Genomic DNA, 19,511 nt, shown 5'->3' with positions numbered 1-19,511 from the left:
CTGTACATGCATATTATTAATGTTAATTTTCCGAGGTACCTCTTTGTGGCACCTGACCACACGACTGAACAGTAGTCCAGGTGCGACAATAGTGTTGATAGTGTTGTTAAAGAGGCAGAGCAGCACTTTATTATGGACAGACTTCTCCCCAGCTACTGTTCTATCAACATGAAAGTTTACAATCCAGGGTTACTCCAAGCAGTTTAGTCCACATTATTTATTACAAGATTTAGTTGAGGTTTAGTGAATGATTTGCCCAAATACAATGCTTTTAGTTTTGAAATATTTAGGACTAACATATTCCTTGACACACATTCTGAAACTAACTGCAGCTCTTTGTTAAGTGTTGCAGTGATTTCACTCGCTGTAGTAGCTGGTGTGTATAGTGTCGAGTCATCCGCATACATAGACACAATGGCTTTACTCAAGGCCAGTGGCATGTCATTAGTAAAGATTTTAAAAAGTAAGGGGCCTAGACAACTGTCCCAGGGAATCGCTGATTCTACCTAGATTATGTCGGAGATGCTTCCATTAAATAACACCCTCTGTGTTCTGTTAGACAGGTAACTCTTTATCTACAATATAGCAGGGGGTGTAAAGCCATAACAAATACATTTTTCCATCAGCAGACTATGATCGATAATGTCAAAAGCCGCACTGAAGTCTAACTAAACAGCCCCCACAATCTTTTTATCATCAATTTCTCTCAGCCAATAATTACTTCAACTGTATTTAACATGAGATCCTCTCTAAGCTTTACAGGAATGTGGTTCTGAATATAAACTGCAACACCTCCACCTTTGGTATTTCTGTATGTTCTTAGATGTTATAATCATGTATTGCTACCACTGTATCATCAGAGGTATTATCTAAGTGAGTTTCAGAGATTGTCAGATTATGAATGTCATCTGTTACTAACAAATGATTGATTTCATGAACCTTGTTTCTTAAGCTACATATGTTAATGTGGGCTATTTTTAACACTTTTTGGGATCTTAGTTTTCATTGCTTTACTGGGAAGCTTAGCAGAAGTAGACATGCTCATGTTATTTATTTTTGTGCCGGGTGAGCTGCACACAGTGGACTTCCTACTAGGGCACACCGCCTCAGTGCTAACAGTATAACTCTGGTTCATAGGCACATGATTACTGCATATAATAGCTGTAGGATCAGCAGGGCAGTTAGAGGGACATAAATTAGGTTACTTACATTGTGTCTTCCAACACCCCTGGAATAATGTACATTTGCTTAAGCATTATGACAACTCAGCGACACAATGGTGGGGATTAACTGAGCAGGGCTTGGGTCATTGATAAGTCATTGTCTTAACGCTGCCTTATAATGCTGTGAAAAGATCCAGGAACACAGATCAGTTGGGTGGATCCATCCTCCTTATAAAATGAGATTTGTTTCCAGAAGGTATCAAAATTGTCAATAAATGTTACACACACAGAGCTGCAATAGTCTCGTAGCCAGTTATGGAGGGCTAAAAGTCTGCTGAAATGTTCAATGCCACGATTTAGGGAGGGCACAGGGCCAGATATTTGGGCCGTTTGTTGGTGTCAAGCAGAGACCCAATCAGTGCTTTAAAATCCATCTTCAGCTGTTCTGAGCTGCCCTTCATAATGTCATTTTGCTCCAGGGACTGAGACATTTCTCACCATTGAACTGCCCAATACAACGGCCGGGGAAGGGGATGGAGAAATCCGCCCATTCCTACCCCTCACACAATTCATGGAACCTTTCACGGGCCCACGAGAAGCAGGATAGCATACGTCCGCAGCTCCTGGTGATAGGTCCAGACCTCCCACAGCAGTCAGTTCCCCGTCAGATCCAGAGAGAGGGAAAGGAGCCGAACTCAATGACAAAGTCGCTGCTGGAGTCAGTGTAGTTGGAGTCAGCACAGCCGTCGCAGACACAGGCAGTCCCAGCAATGAAGGTGCTGTGATGGTGTGTTGTGTTCAGAACTAGTATAGGCTACCGTAGGCTAAGCGTGGCCAGTATAGGCATGCAGACTAAGGTGGCTATGTGTAAAGTGGACAACACCCACTTAAAGGTCTTGGCATTCTTGACCTCATAGACAGATATCTATTGACTGGTTCGCTTTAGCCTCCTGAGACCCAGCAAAAAATAAATAAATTGGAATTGTTATAATTGTTTACATCACATAAATATTTGGGGTGAAAAAAACATGGTACAAAGAAAGAAATGTAAACTACAGGCTTATGTGCGCTGTAGTTTAGGACTCGGTTTAGGACTCCGGTTGATAGTAAATATGAACAATTTAGTATTATAGTAAATGGGGACAGTAGGTAAAAAAACATAGTGCATCCTGATGTCCACTACAGAGGACATTTATTAACAAGCTCTTATTTAGCTGTTAATCAGCCATTTACACTCGTACCCGTATACGGGCTGAAAATGTGGGCACTAATAAGCGCCTAAATTGGAACGTAGTGGCTGTACAGTAGTAACATGCTATACATGACATCAGAGATCAGGCTTTAGCACTTCACAGCGCTGTATGGGCTTTGACTGACAGCCGTTCTGAACTTGAGCACCGAGCGTGATAAAGGTTGCCCCATCCCTACGGGTAATTGGACAACTTTAGCATTGGACTATGTATTTTGAAAGATGAGACATAAGGATGATAAAAATACTGCTTTGATGTCATACAACACCCTTGAGTCCAAATGTGCACTTCATATTTCTATATCATAAAACTCATGTAATATACAGTGTCAATGTTTATGATCACTATGTTTTGAAGTACAGTTACAAGATGACATGTTGTCATAACCTGGGTTGTTCTGAAAAGAATGAGCCTATGTTTGTTTATTGTGAAGAAAATTTGTCGCATCACACACCCCTGAATGCACTCATGACTCCCTTCTATGCGCACCAAAATTACGATCTGTTTCTCTGAATTGCCTTGTGAAAGCCTAAAACTGTACGATCATATTTTTTAATTTAGCTAGTCATGTTGGCAGTAGAACAAGCTTTCAAATCATGCCCACCTGACCCAGATTGCAATTTATAATGGACTGTTTTTGGATTGTGTAAACAACAACAGTAATTGTGTGATGGCAGGGATGCAGGGTTGTGTTCCTAACAAAACAACTACAAGTGTGCTTGCTCTATTTCCTCAACGGCACAGCTAGGAGAGCTCAGAAAAGTATCTTATAGTTGAAGGCTCTTCTTTGAGTCATAAAAGTGCATTGAAATGATACTTTGGAGAGGTGTGTGGCCTCTTTGAGACACCACTTAGTCCTCTCACTCAAAGCCTTGTAATTGTTTTGTTTTCTGTTACATCTAACCCAGATCTTCCAGGAATAATCTTGTCATGTTACTGAATGTATCCAGAGTATTTTCAGATTTCATTATCAACAAACGCGGCAAAAAGTACAGTAAATGTAAAATGCACAAAAAATCAACAGTGTAATGTTTGGATTCAGTCTTGTGTCAGGTGAACTGTTGTGTACTCACATTTGCTCTAAATTTTCTCATTAACTCCAAACTGTTCCTTTGAATTACTGGTTATGCATACGCTTTTCATATTTCGTCTGTATCTCTCTCTCGTCTCTCTACCTACAGAATCCAATCAAGGCAATCCTCACACACTGTAGCTACTCCGTGACTCACAATACACGGCAAGCCAAGGCATTTCTTCAAATCACTTTCTTCTCCTCCTCAACCCTCTCTTCACCAAGCAACTTGTCAGAAGAGACTAAAGGAGAAGTCCCGGTGAAGAGAATATAAAAAAGTTGAATTTTTGCCATGTTAAAATCTCTCTCTCTCTCTAACACAATGTTTTCCTTGGTCGTGTTTTACCAAGGGAGTGGTCGGTGGGTCGGAGTGTTAAGTGGTGTCAATTCAAATCTGGTATTGGAACAAAAAGAGGTCAATACACGTCTTCTAAAATAGACTAGTATTTTAATTAATGCAAAACACTTCAATGGTAAATATGATGTTCGTATATACGGGTCCACTGAAATACCACGCAGGGCAGACAGAGAACTAAGCCATTGTTCTAAGTTCTTCTTTAAATACTCTGACAGAGATAGTTCCTGCTCCCTGCAGAGTAGAGACTGAGCGTGGTTTAGACTTACTCAGCCTATCGTTGGCACACAGGCTGGTCCCAGCCCCTTGGCGCTTCACTGTTGCCAGGTGTTTAGTTGTTTTGCAACTTGTCCAGAGAGTCAGCAACCTCAGACATCTTTGTAGCAGAACACATGTCCTTCAGCGTTCTAACAAAGAGGCAGTGTTTGTGTCTGTGTGAGACACAAGCCTTATCTCAGCCTACCCCCTAATAGTTCCCCACATTAATCACAGCTTGTTATGTTAAACAGTCTATATCAATACAGCACAAACCTATTATGTTTAATCATTAATGCTTTCTTATTAAGCTAACAGCACATCTAAAATATAAGAGAATAATTTCCCACAGGAGGGATGCAGTGGCCTGTGTGTGGTATGTGTGCGTGCGTGAGCCCGCACGAGTGTGTGCGGGTGTGTGCATACGTGCGTACGTGTCTCAGTGTTTCCATATGCATTGAAGCAGCCTCTTGAGTAATGGGCTAGTCAACACCTCTGCATGATTTAGAGAGGTTTACCAAGTCTTTTCCCACTAGATATTGGAGCTATTGTTTCTCTAACTGACACTCCTTACTTAATTTTTACTCTCTTGAAGTTGACTGGCCACCCACCAAGCAAGCCTAGAGACATTTCAGATTGTAGTTGTAAGAGGCACCATATCTGTGAGAAAAGCAATGTTCATTCACTGATCTAATTATGCTTTCAGACTGAACACGGTCAGAAAGATTTTTACTATATCCTTGTCGAGGAGGTCTGGAAGACAAAAAGTTAGTCCAAGACTTCATTCTTAACTTTTCTTGTTTCAGTTATTCTCTTTACTGCAGCTGCCTGAAAACTCCTTAAGGCTAGAAAAGTTAAAGGGTTATTGTGGCATGGTGTGGAAAGGGTTATTGTCTGGTGTTATCACAGAATAGATCAGGTGTTTGTGCTTCTGTTTGCCTGCCCTGACTGCATCATGTGTTGTTTAGAGTACAGCAGAGCGCAATTGTTTAGTTTATCCAATTGAGTGAATTGAGTAATTAACAACCACATCTGCTGCTACTATATAGCTGCCTCTCTTTGCTACACCTGTACTACTTTAACTGTAATTTACTGTAAATTGTTTGAACCTTACCCTATTTTGTAAACCTTCAGAGGATTATTCATAATGACTAAGTATAAAAAATAGATCAGATGTGTTGGCGTAGTCCCCTTGCCAGGGTCTGGCGATACAGTGTGTATCTCCGCATACCTAGGTTCCTTTTTAACCCCCGCTCCTTATGCTGCCTAACCAGCTCCTCTCTCCGTGCCTCTACTTCCTCCTTTTCCCTACGAGCCTCCTGCAGTGCCTCCTCTTGAATGGATCTCTCCCGTTCTATTCTATCTATCAGCCCCCGTAATATGGTGGCCTCCTCTCTTACCCTGCAGATCCCGATCCTTCTCTCTCTCTCTGCACTCCTCCTCCAGTGAGGACTCCTCCGGGAGCCCCCACGAGTTAGGGAACAGAAACTCATCGTCGTCGTCATCCTCCGACTCCTCAGTATAATACTGTTCCCACTCTTCTTCCCATGGTCGTAGGGAATCAATCTGGAAACCCACCGGGTGCAGTGGTCGGGGCTCCTCTCTCTCACTCCCCGACCACCCCTTTAGCCCTCCCCAAAAAGATTATTGGGGCTGCTTCTCGGGCTTCCTCCTAGGCAGGCTTCTGTGTTGCCGTTGCTCCTCTCCTGCCTGGGTTTCTTCGCCCAGGGTCCTTTTCCCGCAAATATCTCCTCCCAAGACCAAATCTTCCCCACCTGTGTCCAGGGTGTTTGCTCCTGGGCACGCTGCTTGGTCCGTGTTTGGTGGGATCTTCTGTCACGTTCGTTTAAGGACGGGTCAGACCAAGGCGCAGCGTGAAATGCGTACATGTTTATTAAACTGATAAATCACACGACAAAACAATAAACAAACGAAACGTGAAGTCCTAAGGTTGAACACACAACAAACCTATACACGGAACAAGATCCCACAACTAACGAGTGCCAATAGGCTGCCTAAGTGTGATCCCCAATCAGAGACAACGAGCGACAGCTGTCTCTGATTGGGAATCACACCCGGCCAAACACAGAACTACAACACCTAGACTGAAACATAGAAAACACACCATAGAACACCACACCCTGACTCAACATATAAGAGTCCCCTGAGTCAGGGCGTGACAGTTGTAATGCAACAAAATAGGAAAAATGCCAAGGGGGTTGAATACTTTTGCAAGGCACTGTATGTATGTATGTACAGTATGTATGCAAGTGTCTGTCCCTCCCCCCAGGTCCCTAGAAAAGGTATGTGTTAACTAAGGTTTTATATATGCATATATTTGCTGTATGTGTGTGATATCATAGCACTTGAGGAGCCCATCTGGAACTGGCCATTTTAATTTGTTAACAGGAAACATTAAGTGGGCGGTGTGTACTAGTCTATCCCCAGGGAGTGTCTGGTAGGTCCTCAGCCTCTCTTCTGAGATCCTCATGGTGTGTTTAGCTACCCCACTCTAGGGACTTCAGGGAGGGGTTAGAGGGGTATCTTAGCAGGTCTGATGTCACCCTTTGTTTCTTGGGATTCCTTCTCTTTTTTTTCTCTTAAAAAAAAAACTACCTTTATTTAACTAGGCAAGTCAGTTAAGAACAAATTCGTATTTACAATGACAGCCTACCAAAACGCAAAAGGCCTCCTGCAGGGACTGGGGCTGGGATTAAAACAAAAAAAATTAATAAAAATTGGTGACAGGCAGTGGCTGAGACAACAGATGTTCTGATTTTATACACTGCACTCTTTGAGAGAGGTAGTTAACAAACCAGGCCAAATACCCCTCAGACACCAATACTCCTTAGCCGGCCCACAAGAATGGAATAGTCTACCGTATCAATAGCTTTGGCCAAGTCAATAAATATAGCAGCACAACATTGCTTAGACCCAAGGGCAATGGTGACCTTTAAGGATGCAGTGACACATCCATAACCTGAGCGGAAACCAGATTGCTCTTCTCCTAAATTGTTTTAGCAACCCCCCGAATGGGAGGAGTTACTGGTGTAGCCTGGCCTCATGTCACCCTTTGTTTTCTTATCTATCCACGATTCTCTCTTGATTGTTAGTGTTACACCACATGTATTTCTCTCATATGATTTTGAATGATTTTCTCGACTTGTATTTTACTTCCTCAAGTATATTTGTATTGCTGCTGATATTGATGCGGCCCTCGTTTCGATGTGATCGCATAAACATCTAAGCTACTCAAACTTCTTCATGCTTGTCGGATTTTGTAACATCTAAGAAACCCATTTGACTCTTGTACGTAGATTCATACCGTCAAATGTATGCAAATGAAGCGTTTAAATAAAAATACTCAAACTCTATGCAAATCATTTCTGTTTTTGAATGAAAATACTAACGTCTCATCTCCCTCTTCTCTCCTCCTAGGTGTCTGTGTTTGATTGTGTGAAAGGAGAGGTGTGTGTGTGTTCGTAGTGGGGGAGCAAGGAGGAGCAGTGCCCTGTGCCAACCTGGACCATCATGGTGCCTAACATTCACCCTGCAGTGCCTCTCCTGCCCAGAGTGGCGGAGATACTGCTGCTGCTACTCAGTTGCCTGATGCTCTCCTCTCAGGCTGACGGTAAGTACTACAATACAATATCTATAAAATCTAATCTATAAAAGCCTGCTTTTAAACTATTCTCTAAGACAGGTCATGGCAGAATACACTTGTGTGGCTTAGTTGGTAAGAATAGCAGTAGGCCAGATTTGAACCCATGCTGCAGCGGTATATTTGCAGCTTAGACCACTTGACCACCCTCGGCCACCAGGGTCACGGCTTTCATTCCCGCTGGGGTCACCTATACTATACATGTAGCCTATGCAGTCACTGTACTGTAAGGGAAAGCTGAATGTTTCTTTTGATTTTATACCAATTGACTTCGACCAAATAGGCTACAAACTGTAGTTCACCGTATCATTTATTCAGTAATCTGCTTCTTCTTAACAGAAGTACACTAATACAGTACAACGTTAAACTGTATTACTGAATATTAATTGCGCTCTAGCTTCCTTCCTTGTTTGTTTGGCTGCTTAAGGAGAATCAGCTTATGCTGTGCAATTTGCTGCTTAATTTAACTTTCTATAAACCGCTCCAGTCCATTTACATTTGGTCTCCTTGGTGGATTCCAGCTAGCAACATTTAACAGCTGATTTTTGAATGCACTCAGTCGCTCGCTCTCCAAACTGTAGAATTCCCAGGAGAGAGAGAGCCCTGCTGTCCAGCTTGATAAAGGTCTGGGGCTGGAGAAGCGCTTTCCGAGAGATGTGTCACTGTTTCTAGGCTTTTGGATCCCTGGGGTGTGTGTAGCGTGGAGCGATGTTCTGCAGAAGCGAGGGGGTCCGGGACCAAATTAATTCAGTACATGACCTCAACTACAGCGCTGTCACAGGGTCACTGTAATTCAATTAGATCACACACACACACTCCTCTTTCGCTCACTTTTCAACCCTCCCTCTCACTCTTTATGTGACCGGTACCTTTAGATTTGAACATGTCTCAATGCATTACTAACCTTGGGAAACATCTATTCTGCGCTTCCTATATTCCTACCAGCATGCAGTATCCCAAGGCCCCCATTTCCTCTACAATAATGTAGAGATTAGTCATTTAAGCTCTCTGACCCTTGTTTATTTAACCATAGTGGGTGAATACATTTGTAGAAATACAGTGCTCATGCAATGTTTTTCAGTGGTGAACAAACCGGCAAACTCAGCCCTGCAATAGTCAGAAAATAAACAAAGAAAGACAGATGACCCTTTGCTAAGCCCCTCTTGGTTACTGTTGCAACCTCGGACAACATTTTCCCGGGAAGCCCAATTCCCCACTCAAACACTGGCGAAATCCCCTCACAATGATATCAAACTGTGTTTCTAATAGACAATGGAATTTAACACGGAGTACCCCTTGCTAATCAGGAAACTCTTGGGTATGTTGTGGTGGACTGTCATTACAATTGCTTCACGAGAACCTGGTAAAATTATGTCTGCAGTGTAGCTTGCCACTGAATTGCTCTGAATTCACTGTCAGCATGCTCTCAAAGCTATAACCACTTTTGGAGATAACTAGTGCTCTCAAATCATATCCTGATGTCGACAGCATATGGGATTTGTATTCATAACATTGTTAACTTAACTAGCCAGTTGAGCTGACAGCTGCTTTGCACTGTTTCGCTATGGTTTTAGTCATCAATCTAGCAGGAAGGCAATATATTATTAATTTCTCTCACTTTTCAACCCTCCCTCTCACTTTCGTGTAGCTCAGTTGGTAGAGCATGGCGCTTGCAACACCAGGGTTGTGGGTTCTTTTCCCACGGGGGGCCAGTATTTAAAAATGTATGCACTCACTTACTGTAAGTCGCTCTGGATAAGAGCGTCTGCAAAATGACTAAAATGTAAATGTAATGTAGTAGTGTTTCCCCACCCCTAGAAAGCAATGACCTTTGGCTTTCACCTGGAATTGTTAATTTACAGTGGGGAAAAACAGTATTGATGAAAATTACAGGCCTCTCATCTTTTTAAGTGGGAGAACTTGCACAATTGGTGGCTGACTAAATACTTTTTTTTCCCCACTGTATGTCTGAGAAAAAAACACTTTTCAACCCATATGATCTAGTACACAATAAAAGTATAATACAACATATAGAAATATTTATTTATTTATTTATGTATTTTATTTATTTCACCTTTATTTAACCAGGTAAGCCAGTTGAGAACAAGTTCTCATTTACAACTGCGACCTGGCCAAGATAAAGCAAAGCAGTGCGATAAAAACAACAACACAGAGTTACATATGGGGTAAAACAAAACAAAGTCAAAAATACAACAGAAATAAGTATATATACAGTGTGTGCAAATGTAGCAAGTTATGGAGGTAAGGCAATAAATAGGCTATAGTGCAAAATAATTACAATTAGTATTAACACTGGAATGATAGATGTGCAAGAGATGATGTGCAAATAGAGATACTGGGGTACAAATGAGCAAAATAAATAACAATATAGGGATGAGGTAGTTGGGCGGGCTAATTTCAGATGGGCTGTGTACAGGTGCAGTGAACGGTACGGTGCTCTGACAACTGATGCTTAAAGTTAGTGAGGGAGATAAGTGTCTCCAGCTTCAGAGATTTTTGCAATTTGTTCCAGTCATTGGCAGCAGAGAACTGGAAGGAATGGCGGCCAAAGGAGGTGTTGGCTTTGGGGATGACCAGTGAGATATACCTGCTGGAGCGCATACTACGGGTGGGTGTTGCTATGGTGACCAATGAGCTAAGATAAGGCGGGATTTGCCTAGCAGTGATTTATAGATGGCCTGGAGCCAGTGGGTTTGGCGACTAATATGTAGTGAGGACCAGCCAACAAGAGCGTACAGGTCACAGTGGTGGGTAGTATATGGGGCTTTGGAGACAAAACGGATGGCACTGTGATAGACTACATCCAATTTGCTGAGTAGAGTGTTGGAGGCTATTTTGTAAATGACATCGCCGAAGTCAAGGATCGGTAGGATAGTCCGTTTTACGAGGGCATGTTTGGCAGCATGAGTGAAGGAGGCTTTGTTGCGAAATAGGAAACCGATTCTAGATTTAACTTTGGATTGGAGATACTTAATGTGAGTCTGGAAGGAGAGTTTACAGTCTAACCAGACACCTAGGTATTTGTAGTTGTCCACATACTCTAGGTCAGACCCGTCGAGAGTAGTGATTCTAGTCGGGTGGGCGGGTGCAAGCAGCGTTCGGTTGAAGAGCATGCATTTAGTTTTACTAGTGTTTAAGAGCAGTTGGAGGCTACTGAAGGAGTGTTGTATGGCATTGAAGCTCGTTTGGAGGTTTGTTAACACAGTGTCCAATGAAGGGCCAGATGTATACAAAATGGTGTCGTCTGCGTAGAGGTGGATCTGAGAGTAACCAGCAGCAAGAGCGACGTCATTGATATACACAGAGAAAAGAGTCGGCCCAAGAATTGAACCCTGTGGCACCCCCATAGAGACTGCCATAGGTCCAGACAACAGGCCCTCCGATTTGACACATTGAACTCTATCAGAGAAGTAGTTGGTGAACCAGGCGAGGCAGTCATTTGAGAAACCAAGGCTATTTAGTCTGCCAATAAGAATGCGGTGGTTGACAGAGTCGAAAGCCTTGGCCAGGTCAATGAAAACGGCTGCACAGTACTGTTTATTATCGATCGCAGTTATAATATCGTTTAGGACCTTGAGCGTGGCTGAAGTGCACCCATGACCAGCTCGGAAACCGGATTGCATAGCGGAGAAGGTACGGTGGGATTCGAAATGGTCGGTGATCTGTTTGTTAACTTGGCTTTCAAATATGATGATATGATAAAAATAAATAAAAAATTGTGAATAAATAAGCCTCTTCATACTTTATAATACGTTCATATATAGTTATAAACTGTTTTAGGAACATCTACACAAAATATTTCACCTTCTTTAAACATATCATGACATTAGTGATAGTCAAAATCAGTTACATTTCTGAATGTCTACATCAACATTTGGGCCATTTAAACCCTCCTATAGACAAGGGAAGAAGGGCTATGTAAAGGGCTCGTTTTTGTAATTCTGAGCATATGCAATGTGTCTGCCTCTGACGTAAAACAAATGATTGACTTCCACACAAAATTACTTCTTTACTTATTTGAGGTTGAAGGAAGAGTGTCCCCTACTACAGCTGGTTCTCACTCAGCTCTCTAACTATCGTAATCATATTAATCAATATTAATTAATTAATTAAGCTTTTATCTTATCATGTTTTATACGCAACTCAGAGGTCCTCTCTATACTGCACAAGTACTGTGTATTTGTGAGCCTGTGAGCCTCTCAATAGGCCCAGGCAGACAGCCTACTAAAGCTGGTCTCTGTTTTCCTCTGATCATTACCAGACAAAGACAGTCTCTGTGTCGTGACTAACTGGAAGCGCATCTTCTGATCAGACACCTAAAAATTGTCAAAGACATAGACTGTTCTCTCTGTTACCGCACGGCAATCGGTACCCGGAGAGCCAAGTTTGGGTCCAAAAGGCTCCTGAACAGCTTCTACCCCCAAGCCATAAGATTGCTGAACAGTTCATCAAATGGCTACCTGGACTATTTGCATTGACCCCATTTTTTTTTGCGCTGACTCTATGCACACTCACTGGACTCTACCCACACACACACACTTTCACACTCTTCACATATGCTGCTGCTACTCTGTTTATAATCTATCCTGATTGCCTAGTCACTTTTACCCCTACCTACATGTACATATTACCTCAATTACTGTACCTCAACTGCCTCGTACCCCTGCACATTGACTCGGTACCGGTACTCCTTGTATATAGCCTCGTTATTGTTCTTTTATTTGTTACTATTTCTTTTTTTATTTAGCAAATTGTTCTTACTTTTTAACTCTGCGTTGTTGGGAAAGGGCTCCTAAGTAAGCATTTCACAGTAAAGTCTGCAGCTGTTGTATTCGGCGCAGGTAACAAATAACATTTGATTTGGTTTGATTTACTACACATAGGCCGTGGCGCGTGCACACACAAATCAACATGCAGGAGTCTTCAACTAATGAAATTCTTCCATTTTAACCACTAGAAGACATATTCTTTTTGACGGGGGGCAAGAGAGCCAGACACACGGCTATCAAACGTCACTTTGCATCGGGCTGGTTGGTATGGATAGCAATAGAGGCAGTTGTCTGGGCTAGAAGAACAGGGCAGAGCCATCTTAAAGGGGGAAAAAAACTATATTTAATGTTACATTGGTAGTCATCAGAAATAGTCCTGGTTATAGTTTATGTAACAAAGGCCTCCTTGTGATAAACCCTAGAGTCTAATATTACCTTGTTTGCAGAGCAAACAAACATAGAATTAGGACAGAGAGTAAAAACACCTACCACAAATGCTAGGGTTGTCTGTTGTTGTTGCCTGTAATTTGTTTGAGTTTAAAGCCTAGTTTTGTGACTCTGAACGTGATAGCACTGGTTAGTGTGCTGCTCTGTTCCTGAATTACAGGGCATTGGTAGACAGATAGAAATACAGGGCTGGGGTAGGGCGTGGATTGGTGGGGAGGCTGACCTCACACAGCTCTGATTACTAGGTCTGTGTCTGTTTCTCTGTGAATTCTCTCAGGCTGCTACGGTAGGGGACCACAATCAAATGTAATATTTAAAATCCAGGATATTTCTGAAATCACACTGAGTAATGACATCCATTTGAAAACAGGAGACAAGACAAGACCAACGATCTACAAAGAGCTATATTTCTCTGTCTACAACAAGGGAGGAATGCTTGGTGTAGCTATGAATATACAGTGGGGTCTGATTTATTGACACCCTTGATAAAGATGAGCAAAAATGATTGTGCACTCTAACCCAAATAAGTTAGCAGAACTCAATAAATTTGTGGCAACTGATTACTTAGGTTTTTTTGAGTTATGAAACTTAAAAGTATTGATTGATTGATACAGTACTTAATTTCTGTTAATCAATATACCATTTGTATTACAGATAACTTAAAGTAATTTGAATTATTAACTTTATTACTATGATCTACAGTAACTTAAAATATGCAGTACCAGTCAAAAGTGAAGACACCTACTCAATCCAGGGTTTTTCTTTATTTGTATTATTATTCACATTTTAAAATAATAGTGAAGACATCAAAACTATGAAATAACACATATAGAATCATGTAAAAAGTTGTGATGGACTACTTTCTGGAGGACGATCTTGCCATGCTGACTCTCTCTGACTTTGAAAATGAATCAGACGATGAGGAAATCCCTGATTTACATTACCAGTCAACAGTTTTAGAATACCTACTCATTCAAGGGTTTTTCTTTATTTCTTACTATTTTCTACATTGTAGAATAATAGTGAAGACATCAAAACTATGAAATATCACATATGGAATCATGTAGTAACCAAAAAAGTGTTCAACAAATCAAAATATTTTATATTTGAGATTTTTCAAAGTAGCCACCCTATACAGAAGATACAGAAGATAGCCCTATTTGGTAAAAGACCAAATCCATATTATGGCAAGAGCAGCTCAAATAATCAAAGAGAAACGACAGTCCATCATTACTTTAAGACATGAAGGTCAGTCAATCCAGATAATGGCAAGAACTTTGAACGTTTCTTCAAGTGCAGTCTCAAAAACCATCAAGCGCTATGATGAAACTGGCTTTCATGAGGACCGCCACTGGAAAGGAAGACCCAGAGTTACCTCTGCTGCAGAGGATAAGTTCATTAGTTACCAGCCTCAGAAATTGCAGCCCAATAAGTACTTCACAGAGTATAGGTAACAGACACATCTCAACATCAACTGTTTGGAAGAGACTGAGGCCTTCATGGTCGAATTGCTGCAAAGAAACCACTACTAAAGGACTCCAATAATAAGAGGAGACTTGCTTGGGCCAAGAACACGAGCAATGGACATAAGACCGGTGGAAATCTGTCCTTTGGTCTGGAGTCCAAATTGGAGATGTTTGGTTCCAACTGCTGTGTCTGTGAGACGCAGCGTAGGTCAACGGATGATCTCTGCATGTGTAGTTCCCACTGTGAAGCATGGAGGAGGTGGTGTGGGGTGCTTTGCTGGTGACACTGTCTGTGATTTATTTTGAATTCAAGGCACACTTAACCACCATGGCTACCACAGCATTCTGCAGCAATACGCCATCCCATCTGGTTTGGGCTTAATGGGACAATCATTTGTTTTTCAACAGGACAATGACCCAACACACCTCCAGGCTGTGTAAGGGCTATTTGACCAAGAAGGAGAGTGATGGAGTGCTGCATCAGATGACCTGGCCTCCACAATCTCCTCTACCCAATTGAGCTGGTTTTGGATGAGTTGAACCGCATAGTGAAGGAAAAGCAGCCAACAAGTGCTCAGCATATGTGGGAACTCATTCAAGACTGTTGGAAAAGCATTCCAGGTGAAGCTGGTTGAGAGAATGCCAAGAGTGTGCAAAGCTGTCATCAAGGCAAAGGGTGGCTACTTTGAAGAATCTCAAATATAAAATATATTTTGATTTGTTTAACACTTTTTTGGTTACTACATGATTCCATATGTGTTATTTCTTAGTTTTGATGTCTTCACTATTTCTCTACAATGTAGAAAATAGTAAAAATAAAGGAAAACCCTGGAATGAGTAGGTGTGGTACAGTATATCGATTTAACTCATTATGTTTAAGTAAACGCAACACACCCCTATCAAGTAGTTTTACTACAAACTTCATGTTGCATTAACTTAATATTGTTGTGTTATTTTTACTTGCTAGCCATTAACCTGTACTCAATTATTGTAAGTTGCGACAACTAATGCGCAAATTAAAAACTTAAATCAAAAAGGTAGTAAAACATTGTGGCAACTGATTGTGTGTTGTTTATTTTGGGGCACCAACTCAAACAAAATAATTACAATGTTAATAGAACAAACAACAACAAAAAAGTACAAATAAATGCTTTCAAACCAGGAATAATATGGATTTATCGTTGCAGTAACAATAAAAGAGATATATGGTTGGTATTGAATGGAATTGAAGGATGGGACTAATAACAAATAATAACAAGATAACTAATAATGTAAGCATACTGTGTCCATAATAAGTATATAGGTTGTATGTTGGGAGCTTTTGGGAAAGAGCACAGTTAGAAAGATATGGCATATAGAAGCAAACCGGATGGACATCATGAAAATGATCGGAGAGGTTGAGAGTAGAAGTTCAGGAGCAATTGATTGAATTTAAAATGGAATTGACCCGACCCTGACCTCCACTGAGACATTGCCCCATATGTAAGCCCCAAAATCAACTTGTCAGTGCTAGGCCTATTCAAGTGCTGCGTGTTACAAACAGTGGACAACATGCTTGAAAAAAAAGTAACAGTGGTAGACCTATTCAAGTGCCATGTTAATAACTGTGGACAACATGCTTAGAAAAAGTCATCTCAATGAATTTGAGCAAGGAAATAGTAAGCTAAGGAAAATGGCAGATCTAAGAAACACCATGACCTACAATTATTAGCCTACATACAGCAAACGTTCAAAGAGAACACTTTACAGTAGCACTTCCACCATGGTTGGGGTCAATTCCGTTTCAAATCAGCAAGTAAACAAAAATGTCTATATCAATTCCGATTTTCCTCATTGCCTCCTATGAGATGAAATTAGAACTGGAATTTCAGTTTACTTCCTGAATTGAAATGGAATTGACCCCAACCCTGGTGGAGGTGCTACTGTAATGATGATTAGGGGGTAAGCGCAAGTGTTTTTTGGGGTTCCTTTCCTAAACAATAAAAAAGATTCAACAATGTCAACAAATAATTTTGAGGTCCGTTTGGGATTATAAAACAGCTTTTTATTTAAAGTAAACTGAAATTGAGACAGCTCAACAGGGACAATACCTTCCAAAAGATAAAAAACCTGTGATGGGGTGGAAATACTGCAGTGACGCAACAGTATCACTTTGCCCAGCATTTTGTACTTTAAAGTCATGGCTGGCTTTTGTTCTCAGGCTAAACCCTTTGCGGACGTGTGGTGACTTGGCTCAGTATTTGGTTCTGAGATATTGCTTAGAATATCAGTGTTATTAAACAGCCTTGAATCTAAAGTATTGGAACATACACTGTTGTGTGTCCAGGTTGCTCTAAGTCTAAAACATACTGTACTGGCATTACCGTACTGGCATTAGTTTCTCAAAAGATGTCAGCTTTAGCTGATTAAACATCTTATTTAAAAAAAGCTATAAAACCAAAACGCTATGTAAACAAAAAACATATAATAAATTTAAGTGTACAGGTGAAGACTTAGGAGTGTATGTTTTCATACAAAAAGTAAAGTCGCAACAATAGAATTCTATGCAAATTCCACCTGCATGGTTCAGGGAAAGTCCATGTAAAGCACTTGTGGTAGGTGGCCTGTAAGATTTTCTGTTACGACTTCAAACCAAATACTCTGACAATCTTCTGTACTGAATTCTAGCAGCTCAGCATAACACTTCTTACATAATTCAACACAATGTCATCTAAAAAAATAAGACTCCAACCTTAAGCCACATGTATCATCAAATCCTTCTTCAGAGCCTGTAGCCTTGGCTTCATTTTCCCATCTTCTAAATTTAGCAGGATATTCTGAATGAACTCGAACGTGTTGGACAGTTCTTTTGGATAACTGAGATGTAGAGCAAAGATCAGACCAAACATTACCATGAAAGCATACGGCAGTCTGAGGAGGTCAATCACCATAACTTCACTCTCCAGGACGTCAGAGATCTTGACCGGATTGTAGTGGACTGGATTTTCGAAGCGAAAAACAGGTTTAGACATTTTTGCAAATGTATGAAAAATTAATAAAATAAAAATACCTTATTTAAATAAGTACAGTGCCTTGCAAAAGTATTCATCCCCCTTGCCGTTTTTATTTTATTTTGTTGCATTACAACCTGTAATTTAAATAGATTTTTATTTGGATGTAATGGACGTAAACAAAATAGTCCAAATTGGTGAAGTGGAATGAAAAAGAAAAACTTGATTCAAAAAATTAGAAAAAATGAATAACAGAAAAGTGGTGCGTGCATATGTATTCACCCCCTTTGCTATGAAGCCCCAAAATAAGATCTGGTGCAACCAATTACCTTCAGAAGTCACATAATTAGTTAAATAAAGTCCACCTGTGTGCAATCTAAGTGTCACATGATCTCAGTACATACAGTTGAAGTCGATAGTTTACATACACCTTAGCCAAATACATTTAAACTCAGTTTTTCACAAATCCTGACATTTAATCCTAGTAAAAATGCCCTGTCTTATGTCAGTTAGGATCACCACTTTATTTTAAGAATGTGAAATGTCAGAATAATAGTAGAGAGAATGATTTATTTAAGCTTGTATTTCTTTCATCACATTCCCAGTGGGTCAGAAGTTTACACACACTCAATTAGTATTTGGTAGCATTGCCTTTAAATTGTTTAACTTGTGTCAAACATTTCGGGTAGCCTTCCACAAGCTTCCCACAATAAGTTGGGTGAATTTTGGCACATTCCTCCTGACAGAGCTGGTGTAACTGAGTCAGGTTTGTAGGCTTCCTTGCTCGCACACGCTTTTTCAGTTCTGCCCACAAATGTTCTATAGGATTGAGGTCAGGGCTTTGTGATGGCCACTCCAATACCTTGACTTTGTTGTCTTTAAGCCATTTTGCCACAACTTTGGAAGTATGCTTGGGGTCATCGTCCATTTGGAAGACCCATTGGCGACCAAGCTTCACTCTTCCTGACTTACAGTGGGGAAAAAAAGTATTTAGTCAGCCACCAATTGTGCAAGTTCTCCCACTTAAAAAGATGAGAGAGGCCTGTAATTTTCATCATAGGTACACGTCAACTATGACAGACAAATTGAGAAAGAAAATTCCAGAAAATCACATTGTAGGATTTTTAATGAATTTCTTTGCAAATTATGGTGGAAAATAAGTATTTGGTCACCTACAAACAAGCAAGATTTCTGGCTCTCACAGACCTGTAACTTCTTCTTTAAGAGGCTCCTCTGTCCTCCACTCGTTACCTGTATTAATGGCACCTGTTTGAACTTGTTATCATTATAAAAGACACCTGTCCACAACCTCAAACAGTCACCCTCCAAACTCCACTATGGCCAAGACCAAAGAGCTGTCAAAGGACACCAGAAACAAAATTGTAGACCTGCACCAGGCTGTGAAGACTGAATCTGCAATAGGTAAGCAGCTTGGTTTGAAGAAATCAACTGTGAGACCACTGATAATCTCCCTCGATCTGGGGCTCCACGCAAGATCTCACCACGTGGGGTCAAAATGATCACAAGAACGGTGAGCAAAAATCCCAGAACCACACGGGGGGACCTAGTGAATGATCTGCAGAGAGCTGGGACCAAAGTAACAAAGCCTACCATCAGTAACACACTACGCCGCCAGGGACTCAAATCCTGCAGTGCCAGACGTGTCCCCCTGCTTAAGCCAGTACATGTCCAGGCCCGTCTGAAGTTTGCTAGAGTGCATTTGGATGATCCAAAAGAGGATTGGGAGAATGTCATATGGTCAGATGAAACCAAAATATAACTTTTTGGTAAAAACTCAACTCGTCGTGTTTGGAGGACAAAGAATGCTGAGTTGCATCCAAAGAACACCATACCTACTGTGAAGCATGGGGGGTGGAAACATCATGCTTTGGGGCTGTTTTTCCGCAAAGGGACCAGGACGACTGATCCGTGTAAAGGAAAGAATGAATGGGGCCATGTATCGTGAGATTTTGAGTGAAAACCTCCTTCCATCAGCAAGGGCATTGAAGATGAAACGTGGCTGGGTCTTTCAGCATGACAATGATCCCAAACACACCGCCCG

General features: G+C 41.1%; 1 pseudogene; it reads left to right on the top strand.

The window, feature by feature from the left end:
• The first annotated feature begins 7,538 nt into the window (after positions 1-7,538).
• The window catches only part of LOC121581369, a 207,231-nt pseudogene continuing 195,258 nt past the window's right edge, over positions 7,539-19,511 (top strand).

Source organism: Coregonus clupeaformis, chromosome 14 (genome assembly GCF_020615455.1).
Source record: "Coregonus clupeaformis isolate EN_2021a chromosome 14, ASM2061545v1, whole genome shotgun sequence".
NCBI classification, from domain to species: Eukaryota; Metazoa; Chordata; class Actinopteri; order Salmoniformes; family Salmonidae; genus Coregonus; species Coregonus clupeaformis.
The sequence above is the reverse complement of the archived record's forward strand: the minus strand, read 5'-3'. Positions and strand labels throughout refer to the sequence as shown.